Source organism: Pseudophryne corroboree, chromosome 7, assembly GCF_028390025.1.
Source record: "Pseudophryne corroboree isolate aPseCor3 chromosome 7, aPseCor3.hap2, whole genome shotgun sequence".
Classification (NCBI taxonomy): domain Eukaryota; kingdom Metazoa; phylum Chordata; class Amphibia; order Anura; family Myobatrachidae; genus Pseudophryne; species Pseudophryne corroboree.
The window spans coordinates 321448242-321467502 of record NC_086450.1 but is presented as its reverse complement, the minus strand read 5'-3'; the positions used below and the strand labels follow the sequence as shown (position 1 = coordinate 321467502).

General features: G+C 47.2%; 1 protein-coding gene across 1 annotated transcript in view; it reads right to left on the bottom strand.

The window, feature by feature from the left end:
* SNN (stannin) overlaps nt 1-16087 on the bottom strand; it is an 80474-nt gene extending 64387 nt beyond the window's left edge. Inside the window, exon 1 of the mRNA XM_063934303.1 lies at nt 15949-16087. The gene's annotated coding sequence lies outside the window, so the exon portion shown is untranslated. The remainder of the gene's footprint in view (nt 1-15948) is intronic.
* Between the last annotated feature and the right edge of the window lie 3174 nt (nt 16088-19261).

Genomic DNA, 19261 nt, shown 5'->3' with positions numbered 1-19261 from the left:
ATGACTCCCATCATATCTCCCCTATAACATAGGTGTCCCTCTCTCCTTATCACTTATGTCCCCCACTATTCTTGCTGTCAAAGCCAACTCATTGTCACATATGCTCCCATTATCCATGTATCTGCCACCATGCCCTGAAAAAAGACAGGTTCTTTTCTGCTGTGATGGAGGAATGATCTAATTTTCCTGCTCCACATACTCTATGTAAAGTGCTGGTTACTCTTGCTGATTATGGGGGACATGTACTAAGCAGTGATAAAAGTGGAGAAGTGAGCCAGTGGAGAAGTTGCCCGTGGCAACCAATCAGCATCGACGTAACATTTATAATTTGCATATGGTAAAAGTATACAGAGCAGCTGATTGGTTGCCATGGGCAGCTTCTTCACTGGCTCACTTCTCCACTTTTATCACTGCTTAGTACATGTCCCCCATATATGTCACTGGTGCTCTGTACACAGCACTCGCGTCGTGGTGCCGCCATCATCCTCCTCTTCCCCCAGATATCCCAGGAGGGAACACTTTTCGGTCTCATGCCAGCAGTCTATGCTAATTGGGGCTATGACCAGGGGCTTCCCTATTGCTCCACACATAGAGTATGCATTTAAAATAGTGACCGCCAGTATTCCGATGGTCGCAATACAGATGCCGAAATCCTGACAGGGGTACGATACCGCCACTGGAATACCAGCGAGGTAGGTGATTCTCCCTCTATGGATGTCCACAACACCCATAGAGGGAAAATATAACCTGTGGCAAGCGATGCGCTCCCCCGCTGCCGGCAGTGTGGTGGACGGGATGCTGCTGTCATTATAGTGATAGCAGGCATCCTCACCGATCCCCCTTAGAGCTGCTGTGTTGGCTCTCCTGTGTTATAAAGGCAGCGAGCAGCAACAGAGAACTGGCAGATGTCCCAGCTCAATATGACTACTGGCACACAACTAAACCAGGTGACTGTTAGGAATGAGAGGAGACAGACACCCAGCCAAGATACTAGTATTGGGAAGAGAGGGAATTTAGTATACTTCATATATATATATATATATATATATATAGATATATATATATATATATATATATATATATATCAGAAAATCCCTGTAAATTCCTTTATAACTGTAATACAGTAATCTTTAGGAAAATCACATACAGTACATAGCAGATGGCAGTGTTTAATTTTAGCTATCCTTATGTCAGAGGATGTTAAAAATAACTGCTGGCTTTACCCTGTCTGTTTAATTTTTACACTGCTGGCTGATTAATTACATGCTGGAACCTCTGAAATGCTCTGAAGCAGTATGATTCACTCCTATTCTATTCTGGGGTCTAGAGCTCTGTATTCTGTTCTCAGCTGGTTTTGTTATTTTATTACTAACAAAGTAGCGTTTAAGCTTAAATCTAAATTTTCTGTCTCCCTGACTTTGACACTACTAACCCCACTCTTTGGCCCATATTCAGGTAGCATTGATGTCCAGTCGCACAGGAGTTACTCATTGGTGGTCATTCCGAGTTGATCGCTCGTTGCCGATTTTCACAACGCAGCGATTAGGTGGAAAATGCGCATGGTACGCAGCGCGCATGCGCTAAGTTATTTAACACAAAACTTAGTAGATTTGCTTGTGTCCGTGCGGCGCTTTTCAGTCGCACTGCTGATCGGTGAGTGATTGACAGGAAAGGGGCGTTTCTGGGTGGCAACTGAGCGTTTTCTGGGAGTGTGCTAAAAAACGCAGGCGTGCCAGGGAAAAACGCAGGAGTGGCTGGAGAAACGGGGGAGTGGCTGGCCGAACGCAGGGCGTTTGTGACGTCAAACCAGGAACTAAACGGACTGAGGTGATCGCAATCTAGGAGTAGGTCTGGAGCTACTCAGAAACTGCAAGAAAATATTTAGTAGCAATTTTGCTACTCTTTCGTTCGCAATACTGCTAAGCTAAGATACACTCCCAGAGGGCGGCGGCCTAGCGCTTGCAATGCTGCTAAAAGCAGCTAGCGAGCGATTAACTCGGAATGAGGGCCATTAATCGCATACTCAGTGCAGTCTGGGTGCAATATTAGCAGCATCCAGAAATACATTGCAATATGCGATTACACTGGGCAGATGTATGAATGAACAGTCTCTGGGACAGTGGCTGTAAATGAGTCCATCACTGCCATGTGATCAGACTGGTAGCCGGACTCATACGCATGAGCGGTCCCGCTGACCACACATGCGCGGCGGCCACTCCTGGCGAGGGTTCCGGAGAAATACATTGGAACAGTGAAGACTAATAGTTTAAATAGAGCTGCAGGGCATTGGAAGAGAGACCTTATATAGGTAAAGTGCTGAAAGCAAATCTATTATATGGCATATTGATCAAAGACTATTTGTGGGATATCCCGCTCAAAACATCCATTCCTGGGGTGTGTGGGCGGTTACCAACAAATATAACAAAATATTAAGAACCACTGGAGATATGTGTACAGGGGATTGCCTCAGATATTTCTGATACCTCCTTTTTATGGCATAAGTAGCTCCCATACAAAGGTCCAGATTGTGAAGATAGCATTAGCCATTGTTACCTATGAGTTACAGATCACAAAATTAACTGGGAGACGGATCCCTGGGCAATGACCAGTCACACGTGTGTGGTCTGATGACCCCAAATCAGGAAGTAAAGTAATCACAAAAGTAAATTACTTATCACCAGGCAGGTTTAATGTCCCCCCAAAAAGAGTATTGCTGTGTTATGCACTATTATTTCAGGATAACAACAAAAGATATCTTTAAGGCGCTGTACTGAATGTGGCTCTTAATAGATGCAGCCAATTGGGAAAGAGGTATGCCAGCCTCTTAAAACAGAAACCAAAAACAAATATTCCCAATGGGCGCTTAATATTAATGCAAAGAAAATTGTTAATAATAAATGGATAAAAAAAAAATCACAATTAGAACAACACCAGTATTATAAAGGATTAATCAACCAGATGTATTTGGCTGGTGTTATTTCATGAAACATCTGCACTATGCAACATCTCCAATATAAATGAAACATAGATAAATGGTATATTACCAGATAAATGGTGTCCAGACAGCGGAGACTCTCAGTTCCAATACAGCCAGTCTCAACGCTGCCATACAATTTCTATAGGGGAAGACTCTCTATAGATGGGTAGCACACAATTCAATTAATGAATTTGTGGCCAGTGTACTCCTCAGCTCTAAGGGATCATTGACAGCGGTAATGGTTGTAAATAGCTAAGTGCTCGATGGTATGCTGTCCCATGACTGATATGACCACACCACCGGGATCCGCACACGGTGATAAGATATGACCGTGGCTTACCGGTGGGGAATGCGGTGGCTCGTGTGTGTGAATGAGCCGCACACAGCGATGATACAGCTGGAGCAACACACAGTTGTAATTAGTGATGTGCACCGGACATTTTTCGGGTTTTGTGTTTTGGTTTTGGATTCGGTTCCGCGGCCGTGTTTTGGATTCGGACGCGTTTTGGCAAAACCTCCCTGAAAATTTTTTGTCGGATTCGGGTGTGTTTTGGATTCTGTTTTTTTTTACAAAAAACCCTCAAAAACAGCTTAAATCATAGAATTTGGGGGTCATTTTGATCCCATAGTATTATTAACCTCAATAACCATAATTTCCACTCATTTTCAGTCTATTCTGAACACCTCACAATATTATTTTAAGTCCTAAAATTTGCACCAAGGTCGCTGGATGGCTAAGCTAAGCGACCCAAGTGGCCGACACAAACACCTGGCCCATCTAGGAGTGGCACTGCAGTGTCAGGCAGGATGGCACTTCAAAAAAATTGTCCCCAAACAGCACATGATGCAAAGAAAAAAAGAGGCGCACCAAGGTCGCTGGATGGCTAAGCTAAGCGACCCAAGTGGCCGACACAAACACCTGGCCCATCTAGGAGTGGCACTGCAGTGTCAGGCAGGATGGCACTTCAAAAAAATTGTCCCCAAACAGCACATGATGCAAAGAAAAAAAGAGGCGCACCAAGGTCGCTGTGTGACTAAGCTTAGCGACCCAAGTGGCCGACACAAACACCTGGACCATCTAGGAGTGGCACTGCAGTGTCAGGCAGGATGGCACTTCAAAAAAATTGTCCCCAAACAGCACATGATGCAAAGAAAAAAAGAGGCGCACCAAGGTCGCGGTGTGACTAAGCTAAGCGACACAAGTGGCCGACACAAACACCTGGCCCATCTAGGAGTGGCACTGCAGTGTCAGGCAGGATGGCACTTCAAAAAAATTGTCCCCAAACAGCACATGATGCAAAGAAAACAAGAGGCGCACCAAGGTCGCTGTGTGACTAAGCTAAGCGACACAAGTGGCCGACACAAACACCTGGCCCATCTAGGAGTGGCACTGCAGTGTCAGGCAGGATGGCACTTCAAAAAAATTGTCCCCAAACAGCACATGATGCAAAGAAAAATGAAAGAAAAAAGAGGTGCAAGAGGGAATTGCACACTTTAACGAACCCATCATTTCAGCGACAGGGTCTGCCACACGACTGTGACTGAAATGACTGGTTGGTTTGGGCCCCCACCAAAAAAAATAAGAATTTACTTACCGATAATTCTATTTCTCGGAGTCCGTAGTGGATGCTGGGGTTCCTGAAAGGACCATGGGGAATAGCGGCTCCGCAGGAGACAGGGCACAAAAAGTAAAGCTTTAGGATCAGGTGGTGTGCACTGGCTCCTCCCCCTATGACCCTCCTCCAAGCCTCAGTTAGGATACTGTGCCCGGACGAGCGTACACAATAAGGAAGGATTTATGAATCCCGGGTAAGACTCATACCAGCCACACCAATCACACTGTACAACCTGTGATCTGAACCCAGTTAACAGTATGATAACAGCGGAGCCTCTGAAAAGATGGCTCACAACAAATAATAACCCGATTTTTGTAACTATGTACAAGTAATGCAGATAATCCGCACTTGGGATGGGCGCCCAGCATCCACTACGGACTCCGAGAAATAGAATTATCGGTAAGTAAATTCTTATTTTCTCTATCGTCCTAGTGGATGCTGGGGTTCCTGAAAGGACCATGGGGATTATACCAAAGCTCCCAAACGGGCGGGAGAGTGCGGATGACTCTGCAGCACCGAATGAGAGAACTCCAGGTCCTCCTTAGCCAGGGTATCAAATTTGTAGGATTTTACAAACGTGTTTGCCCCTGACTAAATAGCCGCTCGGCAAAGTTGTAAAGCCGAGACCCCTCGGGCAGCCGCCCAAGATGAGCTCACCTTCCTTGTGGAATGGGCATTTACATATTTTGGCTGTGGCAGGCCTGCCACAGAATGTGCAAGCTGAATTGTATTACACATCCAACTAGCAAAAGTCTGCTTAAAAGCAAGAGCACCCAGTTTGTTGGGTGCATACAGGATAACAGCAAATCAGTTTTCCTGACTCCAGCCGTCCTGGAACCTATATTTTCAGGGCCCTGACCACATCTAGCAACTTGGAGTCCTCCAAGTCCCTAGTAGGCGCAAGACACCACAATAAGCTGGTTCAGGTGAAACACTGACACCACCTTAGGGAGAGAACTGGGGACGAGTCCGCAGCTCTGCCCTGTCCGAATGGACAAACAGATATGGGCTTTTTTTGAGAAAAAAAACCACCAATTTGACACTCGCCTGGTCCAGGCCAGGTCCAAGAGCATGTTCACTTTTCATGTGAGATGCTTCAATCCACAGATTTGACTGGTTTTAAACCAATGTGTTTTGAGGAATCCCAGAACTACGTTGAGATCCCACAGTGCCACTGGAGGCACAAAAGGGGGTTGTATATGCAATACTCCCTTGACAAACTTCTGGACTTCAGGAACTGAAGCCAATTCTTTCTGGAAGAAAAATCGACAGGGCCGAAATTTGAACCTTAATGGACCCCAATTTGAGGCCCATAGACACTCCTGTTTGCAGGAAATGCAGGAATCGACCGAGTTGAAATTTCTTCGTGGGGCCTTCCTGGCCTCACACCACGCAACATATTTTCGCCACATGTGGTGATAATGTTGTGCGGTCACCTCCTTTCTGGCTTTGACCAGGGTAGGAATGACCTCTTCCTGAATGCCTTTTCCCTTAGGATCCGGCGTTCCACCGCCATGCCGTCAAACGCAGCTGCGGTAAGTCTTGGAACAGACATGGTACTTGCTGAAACAAGTCCCTTCTTAGCGGCAGAGGCCATAAGTCCTCTGTGAGCATCTCTTGAAGTTCCGGGTACCAAGTCCTTCTTGGCCAATCCGGAGCCATGAGTATAGTTCTTACTCCTCTACGTCTTATAATTCTCAGTACCTTAGGTATGAAAAGCAGAGGATGGAACACATACACCGACTGGTACACCCACGGTGTTACCAGAACGTCCACTCATGTCCACCTTTGGTAATTCCCAACGGTTTACAATTATGTGGAAAACTTCCCCATGAAGTTCCCACTCTGCCGGGTGGAGGTCGTGCCTACTGAGGAAGTCTGCTTCCCAGTTTCCATTCCCGGAATGAAACACTGCTGACAGTGCTATCACATGATTTTCCGCCCAGCGAAAAGTCCTTGCAGTTTTTGCCACTGCCCTCCTGCTTCTTGTGCCGCCCTGTCTATTTACGTGGGCGACTGCCGTGATGTTTTATCCCACTGGATCAATACCGGCTGACCTTGAAGCAGAGGTCTTGCTAAGCTTAAAGCATTATAAATTTACCCTTAGCTATATTTATGTGGAGAAAAGTCTCCAGACTTGATCACACTCCCTGGAAATTTTTTCCTTGTGTGACTGCTCCCCAGCCTCTCGGGCTGGCCTCCGTGGTCACCAACATCCAAAACTGAATGCCGAATCTGCGGCCCTCTAGAAGATGAGCACTCTGTAACCACCACAGGAGAGACACCCTTGTCCTTGGATATAGGGTTATCCGCTGATGCATCTGAAGATGCGATCCGGACCATTTGTCCAGCAGATCCCACTGAAAGGTTCTTGCATGAAATCTGCCGACTGGAATTGCTTCGAAGGAAGTCACCATTTTTTTACCATGGCCCTTGTGCAATGATGCACTGATTTTAGGAGGTTCCTGACTAGCTCGGATAACTCCCTGGCTTTCTCTTCCGGGAGAAACACCTTTTTCTGGACTGTGTCCAGAATCATCCCTAAGCACAGGAGACTTGTTGTCGGGATCAGCTGCGATTTTGGAATATTTAGAATCCACCCCTGCTGTTGTAACAGTATCCGAGATAGTGCTACTCCGACCTCCAACTGTTCCCTGGACTTTGCCCTTATCAGGAGATCGTCCAAGTAAGGGATAATTAAGACGCCTTTTCTTCGAAGAAGAACCATCATTTCGGCCATTACCTTGGTAAAGACCCGGGGTGCCGTGGACAATCCAAACGGCAGCGTCTGAAACTGATAGTGACAGTTCTGTACCACGAACCTGAGGTACCCTTAGTGATAAGGGCAAATTTGGGACATGGAGGTAAGCATCCCTGATGTCTCGGGACACCAGATAGTCCCCTTCTTCCCGGTTCGTTATCACTGCTCTGAGTGACTCCATCTTGATTTGAACCTTGGTAAGTGTTCAAATTTTTTTAGATTTAGAATAGGTCTCACCTAGCCTTCTGGCTTCAGTACCACAATATAGTGTGGAATAATACCCCTTTTCTTGTTGTATGAGGGGTAATTTAATTATCACCTGCTGGGAATACAGCTCGTGAATTGTTTCCCATACTGCCTCCTTGTCGGAGGGAGACCTTGGTAAAGCAGACTTCAGGAGCCTGCGCAGGGGAAACGTCTCGACATTCCAATCTGTACCCCTGGGATACTACTTGTAGGATCCAGGGGTCCTGTACGGTCTCAGCGTCATGCTGAGAGCTTGTCAGAAGCGGTGGAACGCTTCTGTTCCTGGGAATGGGCTGCCTGCTGCAGTCTTCTTCCCTTTCCTCTATCCCTGGGCAGATATGACTCTTATAGGGACGAAAGGACTGAAGCTGAAAAGACGGTGTCTTTTTCTGCAGAGATGTGACTTAGGGTAAAAACGGTGGATTTTCCAGCAGTTGCCGTGGCCACCAGGTCCGATGGACCGACCCCAAATAACTCCTCTTCCTTTATACGGCACTACACCTTTGTGCCGTTTGGAATCTGCATCACCTGACCACTGTCGTGTCCATAAACATCTTCTGGCAGATATGGACATCGCACTTACTCTTGATGCCAGAGTGCAAATATCCCTCTGTGCATCTCGCATATATAGAAATGCATCCTTTAAATGCTCTATAGTCAATAAAATACTGTCCCTGTCAAGGGTATCAATATTTTTAGTCAGGGAATCCGACCAAGCCACCCCAGCTCTGCACATCCAGGCTGAGGCGATCGCTGGTCGCAGTATAACACCAGTATGTGTGTATATACTTTTTATGATATTTTTCCAGCCTCCTGTCAGCTGGCTCCTTGAGGACGGCCCTATCTATAGACGGTACCGCCACTTGTTCTGATAAGCGTGTGAGCGCCTTATCCACCCTAAGGGGTGTTTCCCAACGCGCCCTAACTTCTGGCGGGAAAGGGTATACCGCCCATATTTTCTATCGGGGGGAACCCACGCATCATCACACACTTCATTTAATTTATCTGATTCAGGAAAAACTACGGTAGTTTTTTCACATCCCACATAATACCCTCTTTTGTGGTACTTGTAGTATCAGAAATATGTAACACCTCCTTCATTGCCCTTAACGTGTGGCCCTAATAAGGAATACGTTTGTTTATTCACCGTCGACACTGGATTCAGTGTCCCTGTCTGTGTCGACCGACTAAAGTAAACGGGCGTTTTAAAACCCCTGACGGTGTTTTTGAGACGTCTGGACCGGTACTAATTGTTTGTCGGCCGTCTCATGTCGTCAACCGACCTTGGCGCGTGTTGACATTATCACGTAATTCCCTAAATAAGCCATCCATTCCGGTGTCGACTCCCTAGAGAGTGACATCACCATTACAGGCAATTGCTCCGCCTCCTCACCAACATCGTCCTCATACATGTCGACACACACGTACCGACACACAGCACACACACAGGGAATGCTCTGATAGAGGACAGGACCTACTAGCCCTTTGGAGAGACAGAGGGAGAGTTTGCCAGCACACACCAAAAACGCTATAATTATATAGGGACAACCTTATATAAGTGTTTTCCCTTATAGCATCTTTTTTATATATATCTAACGCCAAATTAGTGCCCCCCCTCTCTGTTTTAACCCTGTTTCTGTAGTGCAGTGCAGGGGAGAGCCTGGGAGCCTTCCCTCCAGCCTTTCTGTGAGGGAAAATGGCGCTGTGTGCTGAGGAGATAGGCCCCGCCCCTTTTTCGGCGGCCTCGTCTCCCGCTCTTAACGGATTCTGGCAGGGGTTAAATATCTCCATATAGCCCCCGGAGGCTATATGTGAGGTATTTTTAGCCAAAAATGGGTTTTCATTGCCTCCCAGGGCGCCCCCCTCCCAGCGCCCTGCACCCTCAGTGACTGCCGTGTGAAGTGTGCTGAGAGGAAATGGCGCACAGCTGCAGTGCTGTGCGCTACCTTAAGAAGACTGAGGAGTCTTCATGCCGCCGATTCTGGACCTTCTTCTTGTTTCAGCATCTGCAAGGGGGCCGGCGGCGAGGCTCCGGTGACCATCCAGGCTGTACCTGTGATCGTCCCTCTGGAGCTAATGTCCAGTAGCCAAAGAAGCCAATCCATCCTGCACGCAGGTGAGTTCACTTCTTCTCCCCTAAGTCCCTCGTTGCAGTGATCCTGTTGCCAGCAGGACTCACTGTAAAATAAAAAACCTAAGCTAAACTTTTCTAAGCAGCTCTTTAGGAGAGCCACCTAGATTGCACCCTTCTCGGCCGGGCACAAAAATCTAACTGAGGCTTGGAGGAGGGTCATAGGGGGAGGAGCCAGTGCACACCACCTGATCCTAAAGCTTTACTTTTTGTGCCCTGTCTCCTGCGGAGCCGCTATTCCCCATGGTCCTTTCAGGAACCCCAGCATCCACTAGGACGATAGAGAAAGAAGCAATCAATCTCTCCTTGCACAAACTGGCTCTACAGAGGCAAGATGTCCACCTCATCATCATCCTCCGATTCCTCACCCCTTTCACTGTGTACATCCCCCTCCTCACAGATTATTAATTCGTCTCCACTGGAATCCACCATCTCAGGTCCCTGTGTACTTTCTGGAGGCAATTGGTGCTGGTGAATGTCTCCACGGAGGAATTGATTATAATTCATTTTGATGAACATCATCTTCTCCACATTTTCTGGAAGTAACATCGTACGCCGATTGCTGACAAGGTGAGCGGCTGCACTAAACACTCTTTCGGAGTACACACTGGAGGGAGGGCAACTTAGGTAGAATAAAGCCAGTTTGTGCAAGGGCCTCCAAATTGCCTCTTTTTCCTGCCAGTATAAGTACGGACTGTCTGACGTGCCTACTTGGATGCGGTCACTCATATAATCCTCCACCATTCTTTCAATGGTAAGAGAATCATATGCAGTGACAGTAGACGACATGTCAGTAATCGTTGGCAGGTCCTTCAGTCCGGACCAGATGTCAGCACTCGCTCCAGACTGCCCTGCATCACCGCCAGCGGGTGGGCTCGGAATTCTTAACCTTTTCCTCGCACCCCCAGTTGCGGGAGAATGTGAAGGAGGAGATGTTGACGGGTCACGTTCCGCTTGACTTGACAATTTTCTCACCAGCAGGTCTTTGAACCTCTGCAGACTTGTGTCTGCCGGAAAGAGAGATACAACGTAGGTTTTAAATCTAGGATCGAGCACGGTGGCCAAAATGTAGTGCTCTGATTTCAACAGATTGACCACCTGTGAATCCTGGTTAAGCGAATTAAGGGCTCCATCCACAAGTCCCACATGCCTAGCGGAATCGCTCTGTTTTAGCTCCTCCTTCAATGTCTCCAGCTTCTTCTGCAAAAGCCTGATGAGGGAAATGACCTGACTCAGGCTGGCAGTGTCTGAACTGACTTCACGTGTGGCAAGTTCAAAGGGTTGCAGAACCTTGCACAACGTTGAAATCATTCTCCACTGCGCTTGAGTCAGGTGCATTCCCCCTCCTTTGCCTATATCGTGGGCAGATGTATAGGCTTGAATGGCCTTTTGCTGCTCCTCCATCCTCTGAAGCATATAGAGGGTTGAATTCCACCTCGTTACCACCTCTTGCTTCAGATGATGGCAGGGCAGGTTCAGGAATGTCTGGTGGTGCTCCAGTCTTCGGCACGCCGTGGCTGAATGCCGAAAGTGGCCTGCAATTCTTCGGGCCACCGACAGCATTTCTTGCACGCCCCTGTCGTTTTTTAAATAATTCTGCACCACCAAATTCAATGTATGTGCAAAACATGGGATGTGCTGGAATTTGCCCAGATGTAATGCACGCACAATATTGCTGGCGTTGTCCGATGTCACAAATCCCCAGGAGAGTCCAATTGGGGTAAGCCATTCTGCGATGATCTTCCTCAGTTTCCGTAAGAGGTTGTCAGCTGTGTGCCTCTTCTGGAAAGCGGTGATACAAAGCGTAGCCTGCCTAGGAACGAGTTGGCATTTGCGAGATGCTGCTACTGGTGCCGCCGCTTCTGTTCTTGCTGCGGGAGGCGATACATCTACCCAGTGGGCTGTCACAGTCATATAGTCCTGAGTCTGCCCTGCTCCACTTGTCCACATGTCCGTGGTTAAGTGGACATTGGGTACAACTGCATTTTTTAGGACACTGGTGACTCTTTTTCTGAGGTCTGTGTACATTTTCGGTATCGCCTGCCTAGAGAAATGGAACCTAGATGGTATTTGGTACCGGGGACACAGTACCTCAATCAAGTCTCTAGTTGCCTCTGAATTAACGGTGGATACCGGAACCACGTTTCTCACCGCCCAGGCTGCCAAGGCCTGAGTTATCTGCTTTGCAGCAGGATGACTGCTGTGATATTTCATCTTCCTCGCAAAAGGACTGTTGGACAGTCAATTGCTTACTGGAAGTAGTACAAGTGGTCTTCCGACTTCCCCTCTGGGATGACCATCGACTCCCAGCAGCAACAACAGCAGCAGCGCCAGCAGCAGTAGGCGTTACACTCAAGGATGCATCGGAGGAATCCCAGGCACGAGAGAACTCGTCAGACTTGCCAGTGACATGGCCTGCAGGACTATTGGCTTTCCTGGGTAAGGAGGAAATTGACACTGAGGGAGTTGGTGGTGTGGTTTGCAGGAGCTTGGTTACAAGGGATTTAGTTGTCAGTGGACTGCTTCCGCTGTCACCCAAAGTTTTTGAACTTGTCACTGACTTCTGATGAATGCGGTCCAGGTGACGTATAAGGGAGGATGTTCCTAGGTGGTTAACGTCCTTACCCCTACTTATTACAGCTTGACAAAGGCAACACATGGCTTGACACCTGATGTCCTCATTTGTGTTGAAATAATTCCACACAGAAGAGCTGATTTTTTTTGTATTTTGACCAGGCATGTCAATGGCCATATTCCTCCCACGGACAACAGGTGTCTCCCCGGGTGCCTGACTTAAACAAACCACCTCACCATCAGAATCGTCCTTGTCAATTTCCTCCCCAGCGCCAGCAACACCCATATCCTCATCCTGGTGTACTTCAACAGTGACATCTTCAATTTGACTATCAGGAACTGGACTGCGGGTGCTCCTTCCAGCACTTGCAGGGGGCGTGCAAATGGAGGAAGGCGCAAGCTCTTCCCGTCCAGTGTTGGGAAGGTCAGGCATCGCAACCGACACAATTGGACTCTCCTTGGGGATTTGTGATTTAGAAGAACGCACAGTTCTTTGCTGTGCTTTTGCCAGCTTAAGTCTTTTAATTTTTCTAGCGAGAGGATGAGTGCTTCCATCCTTATGTGAATCTGAACCACTAGCCATGAACATAGGCCAGGGCCTCAGCCGTTCCTTGCCACTCCGTGTCGTAAATGGCATATTGGCAAGTTTACGCTTCTCATCAGACGCTTTCAATTTTGATTTTTGGGTCATTTTACTGAACTTTTGTTTTTTGGATTTTACATGCTCTGTACTATGACATTGGGCATCGGCCTTGGCAGACGACGTTGATGACATTTCATCGTCTCGGCCATGACTAGTGGCAGCAGCTTCAGCACGATGTGGAAGTGGATCTTGATCTTTCCCTATTTTAACCTCCACATTTTTGTTCTCCATTTTTTAATGTGTGGAATTATATGCCAGTATCAGTAGCAATGGCCTACTACTATATATACTGCGCACAACTGAAATGCACCACAGGTATGGATGGATAGTATACTTGACGACACAGAGGTAGGTACAGCAGTGGCCTACTGTACCGTACTGCTATATATTATATACTGGTGGTCAGCAAACTGTGCAAAACTGAAATGCACCACAGGTATGGATGGATAGTATACTTGACGACACAGAGGTAGGTATAGCAGTGGCCTACTGTACCGTACTGCTATATATTATATACTGGTGGTCAGCAAACTGTGCAAAACTGAAATGCACCACAGGTATGGATGGATATTATACTTGACGACACAGAGGTAGTTACAGCAGTGGCCTACTGTACCGTACTGCTATATATTATATACTGGTGGTCAGCAAACTGTGCAAAAATGAAATGCACCACAGGTATGGATGGATAGTATACTTGACGACACAGAGGTAGGTACAGCAGTGGCCTACTGTACCGTACTGCTATATATTATATACTGGTGGTCAGCAAACTGTGCAAAACTGAAATGCACCACAGGTATGGATGGATAGTATACTTGACGACACAGAGATAGGTACAGCAGTGGCCTACTGTACCGTACTGCTATATATGATATACTGGTGGTCAGCAAACTGTGCAAAAATGAAATGCACCACAGGTATGGATGGATAGTATACTTGACGACACAGAGGTAGGTACAGCAGTGGCCTACTGTACCGTACTGCTATATATTATATACTGGTGGTCAGCTAACTGTGCAAAAATGAAATGCACCACAGGTATGGATGGATAGTATACTTGACGACACAGAGGTAGGTACAGCAGTGGCCTACTGTACCGTACTGCTATATATTATATACTGGTGGTCAGCAAACTGTGCAAAACTGAAATGCACCACAGGTATGGATGGATAGTATACTTGACGACACAGAGGTAGGTACAGCAGTGGCCTACTGTACCGTACTGCTATATATTATATACTGGTGGTCAGCAAACTGTGCAAAAATTAAATGCACCACAGGTATGGATGGATAGTATACTTGACCACACAGAGGTAGGTACAGCAGTGGCCTACTGTACCGTAATGCTATATATTATATACTGGTGGTCAGCAAACTGTGCAAAACTGAAATGCACCACAGGTATGGATGGATAGTATACTTGACGACACAAAGGTAGGTACAGCAGTGGCCTACTGTACCGTAATGCTATATATTATATACTGGTGGTCAGCAAACTGTGCAAAACTGAAATGCACCACAGGTATGGATGGATAGTATACTTGACGACACAGAGGTTGGTACAGCAGTGGCCTTCTGTACCGTACTCCAATATATTATATACTGGTGGTCAGCAAAATTATGCACTGTACTCCTACTATATACTGTCTACAATGCAGCACAGATATGGAGTGTTTTTCAGACAGACAACGTATACTGGTGGTCACTGGTCAGCAAAATTCTGCACTGTACTACTCCTCCTATATAATATTATATTATACTGGTGGTCCCCAGTCCCCACAATAAAGCAGCACACTGTGCACAGATATGGAGTGTTTTTCAGGCAGACAACGTATACTGATAGTCACTGTCAGCAAAACTCTGCACTGTACTCCTGCTATATATACAGCTGCTCCCCAGTCCCCACAATTAAGCAGTGTGAGCACAGATATATGCAGCACACTGAGCACAGATAAGGAGCGTTTTTTTCAGGCAGAGAACGGATAAAACTGGTGGTCACTGATCAGCAAAACTCTGCACTGTACTCCTCCTATATTATACAGCTGCTCCCCAGTCCTCCCCACAATTAAGCAATAAAGCACAATCAATCAAGTTCAACAATAAACGGAGAGGACGCCAGCCACGTCCTCTCCCTAACATTTCCAATGCACGAGTGAAAATGGCGGCGACGCGCGGCTGCTTATATAGAATCCGAATCTCGCGAGAATCCGACAGCGGGATGATGACGTTCGGGCGCGCTCAGGTTAACCGAGCCATACGGGAGAATCCGAGTATGCCTCGGACCCGTGTAAAATGGGTGAAGTTCGGGGGGGTTCGGTTTCCGAGGAACCGAACCCGCTCATCACTAGTTGTAATGAGAGTCTTCCGGCAGTGGCACAGGTCCGGTCCGTAGCCTGCTGGCTAGCGGCACAGGAGCCCACACGGAGAGATGCCACACGGGGCAAGTGATGCTGTAGCACACAGTGTTAGTGTGTGTCCCGTTTTGTTGGCAGGACCGGACTCAAGCTGGCTGGTGAACAATTGCAGTTGTAGCTGACGAGAGATGTGCTCCAGCCACGAACAGGAACCCTTATGTCTGTTCCTGATAGAGATGGAGTTTGCAGGTGAATGCAGGTAGTTAGAAAAGAAGGTTAGTGCAGACCCTCGTATCTTCAACATGTTTCCCCGCACTAAAAGGTGGCATTTTAAAGAAGCAAGGTGTTATTATTTCAGGAGTTGCCTGCATGTCTTCACAAATATGTCCCTTTGTCTAAAAAAATGAATAAACATGGAGCACTGTATAGAGTGTTGAGAACAAAATACATAAAAGAAAAAAATACTATAATACAATCTAGACAAAATCGTGTTGCTGAAAAAAATCCACCTTGTTTAAAATGAATTCTACAATAACCAAGGGTGTGATTCAGAGGTGGACTTAGGAGTGATCGGTGCTGCGTCTTCGGATCAGAGAAGGTATGTAAGTGATACAGGTGTCATCTTTTGAAATGAAATTCCCACCTGTGCCTTCTTAGATTCGCTGCTTGTGTGCATAGATGGAGCATCAGATCACCATTGGCAACATCAGGTGGACCATCAGACCAGGGACGGACTGGGGGCCGAAATTAGCCCTGGCATTTGCGTGCCAAAGGTGCGTGCACGCCATGATAGAGAGGGCGTGCACCCATCACCGACGGGGGCATTTCCATGGATACAGGCGGGAGGGCATGGGCACGTGACATGGCACACAGGGGCGTGCCGTCAGTCAGGGGGAGGGGCCATAGCAGAGAGCTGCGTGTGGCCTTCCTAGCTCTCTGTGTGACTGGACCGGCCCACCAACTCATCAGGCCTTCTGGCATTTGCCAGAAGTGCCAGATGGGCAGTCCGGACCTGCATCAGACATCTGAGTAACGGTTTAGAATGTTCACCATAACAAAGGTGCCATGGTCAGAATATCTGCATCGGAAGACGCAGTCTCTGACTTTGGTATGCCTCCGTTTTGAGCAGCGGTTCCCTTCTCCCCCAAATGCCCGCAGCTTGTCAAACAAGCTGCGGTGTACAGTGCACTGTGACTGGGGTTGCAGCAACTGTGGCTCCTGCAATCCTGAAATCATCGTTCATTTGTTGCCGAATCTGGACTGCACCCGTATCTGAATTAGGCCCCAAGTGTGCATTATAGAGGTCAATCCATGGTGATCAGTGTACACTATATTGCAGAGTCCATGTTGCTCAGTGTATGGTGTACTGCACATACCCTAGTAGATATTCTGTAGATGTGTGTAACTCCCATCAGCACACAGTTCAGTATTCTGTCCTGCACTGAATGCAAATCAATGCAGAATAGTAAAGTGATCGTGTTCAGTGTCCTCACAGGGTCAGCAAAAGGAAGGGAAGAGGTGCCGCAAGGATACGCCTGTACTCCACATTAATATTTAAGATGCTAATTAGGAGGCTTGGGATAAAGCAAAATTACAGGATTCTCATGTACAAATCATGAGAGTTTGAAAGTATGTAATTAGCATCTAGTGCTGTGTTTTAAATATTCTAATTGTTTGTCTAATGCCAGGATGGACTTACTTTGCCACCCTGCCGTAGTGTGGTAATTGATAAATGATGTTAAGGTTCATTTACTGCCAGGGACATGTTGTTTTTCACCAACTGTAAGTATCAACTACACACTGGCGTGGTTCCCCTAATTGTAGGACAACACATGGAGCACTAGGCTTATTCACTGGGTGTGGTATATTTTGTCGACATCATCATGTCAAAATTAATAGTGTCAGCATGAAAATGCTTAGCTACATTGACATTCATCATGTTGACATGAGAAGAAAGTTGTCAAAACAATCCTGGTGGTTCAGTGGGGATTGACCTGGTTCGGCAGGCCCAGTGGCTCCAGCGGTGTCTTGCCGGATCCGGCACTCAGCTGATGAGGACTTCCGCTCCTGTAGTCTAAGCCTAACCCACTGCAGCTGCAGCTTAATACTAGCTTTACGTTCCCTACAGACAGTAGCGGATCGTGCTACAGCCACACGGGATTTTTGCCCAGGGCGCCACCTTCCGGAGGGCGCCGCGACATGGCAAGATCCGCTACTGTAGTCAGTGCCCCCCGGTGCTGTGCGGTGCTGTGAAGGAAACTAGACAGGTAGACGCTACCCGTCTAGTTTCCCTTCGTGTAGAGGTGCGCCATCGCGCACCGCACAGCATTGTGGGAGCGGCACATAGACGCTAGGGGTCATAATTGACGTCTAGTGTCTATGCTGTGCTATGGGACAGACGTCATGACGTCTCTCCCATAGATCCGAAGAGCGGCGCGGCGGAGGTCAGCAGCGGTCGGGAAACAGGAGCGGGGATAGTAAGTATTAATTTTTTTTTTGAAGCGGCGCTACTCTACAGGGGGCACAAATAGGGTCACTACCCTACAGGGGGCACAAATGGGGGCACTACTCTACAGGGGGCACAAATGGGGGCACTACTCTACAGGAGGCACAAATGGGGGCACAACTCTACAGGGGGCACAAATGGGGGCACAACTCTACAGGGGGCGTAACTGACCACGCCCCTGTATGAAGCCATGCCCCTATTTTTGCCCTGGGCGCCGCAAGGGCTAGAACCGGCCCTGCCTACAGAATGTCAACATTTCAACAATGTGGACATTATTACTGCCTACATTGTCTTGTCAGCATTATGACTGCATCCCCATTTGCCAACACCTGGAATCACTTGCTTCTGGGTGGTGTGTATATACTGTAATGTGTAATACCTTCTTTGCTAGTGATTGTGACTAGGGGGGAAATGTATGCAATCATCTAAAGACAGATTCTAGCTGTCATTAATCTAGTGCATTCTATAAAACGATAGCTAGAATCTGATGTGTTAGAAACATCTCCACTTGTCTTGTTTAGAAGATTTAATAAATGTATACTTTAAATGTAAAACATTATTTCATTTTTAAAAGCAATTATGACAAAGTTGCAGGTTGAAATGTCAAGAATCAAGCAAACAAACAATGCTTTCAAGGGTGTAAGTAGAGCTTTGTGAGCCCAATAACAACATTTTGAAGGTGCACTTAATCATACCTCCCAATCGTACTGATTTTGGTGGGACAGTCCCACTTTTCGTACTGTCCTGTCATTCCAACCATGGGCTGCAGTGTCTCATGTGGAGGGGAAGGTGAGAGGCCCCCTCTCACCTGTAGCTCTGACCAGCAGCAGATGCAGTGCCCTTATGTGTGGCATCTGTTCACTGGAAAGAATAACTGGGGTTATGCCCAGCAGCTACCAGAACACTGGTTATGACCCCAGTGTGGCAAAAATGGGGTATGTTGCTCGACAGCTTGGCATTTCAGTTGAGGAAGTTAGGAGCAGGGACGTGAGGTGATGTAAGTGGCTCAGGAGGTACTGGCTTGCACCAGAGCCAGATTTACATGCAATATATGAGCCAAAGGGTACATGTGGGCATTATACACAGGTGCAGCAATATAAACTCCTGGAAATTTGGTGTGTATTGATCAGAGATGTGTAGAAAAGATAGACAGATGAGGCACTGCCTCACCTGCCATAGACTTTTTACGCCAGAGTTTTGGCTATAAAAATGACTAGAATAATGTACTGAAGATATTTCAAACATACTCTTCGTATTTTTCATATACTTTATACAGTCAAAACCCTGGCACAAAAATTAGTATGACAGGAAAGGCTCTGTCTCACCTGCCTCACCCCACCGCACGTCACTGGACTTGGGAGGTGTGCCTTAATGCTTCTAAAGACCTACATATGCTCCACAGGGGTGGGTATGCTTAGTGCTGCCTGATGGGTGTGTTTACTGCCACCTA